The following is a 2649-nucleotide window of genomic DNA, read 5'->3' as shown; positions in this document are numbered from 1 at the left end:
GAACGTTAAATTGAGAATAATTTTTTTTAGAAATTCTATGAAAATATTTTTTTACATTCAACCCACACTGACTCAAACACATTTTTGTCCATTATCACTTAATCAGTTTGGTGCTAGTATCTTTGGAAAAAAATAGGGTCACACCTCCATCTTTCTTTTCATCTGTTTGAAAGCGGTCTTTTCGGAATAGTGCTTGAGTATTGTTTAAAACGTTCCAAAGCTGAGGGCAATCAGTTCAAGTTAACCAAGTTTCACTTAGTTCAACAGTTGTGATTTCCCCAAAAAACACAGGAGGAGACATTTCAATGAGATTGATTCCCTAATAATACTTTGCGCGTTTAATCGAAAAATTTATATGCTTAAAGAACATTTTTTTGTTATTGCTAAAACCCATTTGTCAGAAATTTTTGGTCCTGGATTTGATTTCGCGTCAACACATAGCAAAACAATAATTGCAAAAAATTTCGCACGAATCAACTTGGGATGACTCCAAAAAATCCGTGACACTACATTCACAAATATTTCTATTTTTTTGCATTGCAGCTTTGGTAATATATATAGAAAATAAATACATCATTTTGGATAGGTCTTGATATTTGTCGATTCTGTTTCGGTCAAATTGATATTGCACAATCGCATATTTCATTCTTTAAATTTATTGGGTTGTTGCAAAGAGACTCTACAAAAAGCATAACCCTGTTTTCAGAGTGATGGAAGACATCTGTATGAATATAGTCAGGATTATTTTGAAACTGGGCATTCAAATCAATCAGGTTAAGTTTTGTGTGGGATAGGTCCTTCACTTTTGAAACTAAACTGTATTGTTCCTAACTGAATTCATTGACACTAACCTTACTCTCTTCTCTGAAGGAACCATAAGTGCTGATTAACATTGTCTCTGTTGTGAATATGTGAGCCCATGTATGTATAAGCTTTTCGTATGCTGTAATTGATTCTTTAATCTCTAAATCAGCCAATCATAGACAATCAGTGATTCCAAATAGAATTGTTGCCCTCTTCTTTTTTTTCCTCCACTGCTTGCAGTTTTCTCAAGCAGTCCTTAGGTCCTATGACCCACGAAGTCTCTTGATAACGTAGTTGGTCCAATTTGTGTTCCGGCAATTCAGTTGGCGATTGAATCTCCGATTACATTTGCCTCTGTAGAGCCGTCTTTTGGGATAGATAAAGCTCGTCTATAGGCATGATTTGTGCTGGCATTTTGTGTTGAGTCAACTTTATTTGATGGGACTTCGAATTGATCTGCTTATGTTGTCAGTTGTCCACTGGAAATTGCAAATGCTCCACTTTGGGTCTGAATTTGATCTCTAATGGAGAGATTTCTGAGGTTACCTGAAAAAAAGTCACCTAAAAGATTCGGAGAACTATCAGTTTATTCAAAATTTTGCTCGGGTTGTTGATTTTTTCAAACATTCCGGCAGATCCGTAACAGTTCTTCTGAGAAAATAAATTTCTTGTTGAGATTGCAGGAGACTGTATTTAGCAAGATGCTCAGAAATTTTGAGGTTAAAGTAACATCAAAATGAATCGACGGATCTCCAGACTGATTGCTCTTGTTGTTCAACGCTTGAAGAACCTCAAAGAAGGGCTCACAAGAGTGTACTTCCGAATATTTTGACAAAAAAAATGACTACGGAAACTTATGTACATGGAGACTGTCATGTTAGTGCAATGAATTCAGAAACATAAAGAAATTAAACTTTGACTGAATCTACTGGCGGAAATGAAAAGTTTCCTTGGAATGCCCTAAATTCTTTTTTATTATTATTATACTTCAGATGTCTTTCCACTTTGCTGGTTCGGATAAGTGGTTAAATCATTTAGAGATTGTCTCATTGATTAGTGTCGGACTTCATGCCAAGTCTACCCGGTAAAGTAATCAATTAATACGTAGAAGAATGGATCTCACCTATTTAGCTTAAAAATTTTATTGAATTAGGAAACAGTAAAGACAACAGTAAAATCGATTTTAAACGCATATGTAGGATCCGTTGTAATCGCGCACGGATGTCAAGTTTGGTATTTAAGCAAAACAGATCTACTTGCGATAGAAAAACAAGAAAAAAGCGCGACTAGGTGGATCATTGGTAGAAACGAAAACCATAAAGAACGCTTAATTAAACAAATACTACCAATTTTCACTTTAATCTACAATACGTTTTACTTCTTTGTGACCTAATTGACGGTAGATTACGATATTAACATCGTTCATCATATAAGTTTTAATGAAAACAATGGTACGAGACAACGAAAAAGTAGCGAGATAAAAATACTGAAAACTCGTCTTAACAGAAGTGATGAAAACTTTTGGTCACACAGCTCCCAATTATTCAATATCATCAGCAAAAATTTAAGTATTTTAGACCAGCGCAAAGGAAATCAATAGTCAGTGATTTCATCTGGCGCTACTTTCTACTGAGTTATGTCTAAAATAGCACGTGCAGTTGGAGAATGTTTTGCCTATGCAAAAACTGTAACCCTCGAGCAAAACTGGCACATAAAACTCATTTGTAAACTTATTATGTGGGTTCTAACACCCCTGTACTGAAGTACTAAATTCTAATCTACTACTACTATAAAGCTGAGTAATAAATTCTGGAAATGATCCTATCCAGCTTTGAGGATGTTCCG

This window comes from Convolutriloba macropyga, chromosome 11, assembly GCF_964194025.1.
Source record: "Convolutriloba macropyga chromosome 11, txConMacr16.3, whole genome shotgun sequence".
Lineage (NCBI taxonomy): Eukaryota > Metazoa > Xenacoelomorpha > Acoela > Convolutidae > Convolutriloba > Convolutriloba macropyga.
The sequence above is the reverse complement of the archived record's forward strand: the minus strand, read 5'-3'. Positions refer to the sequence as shown.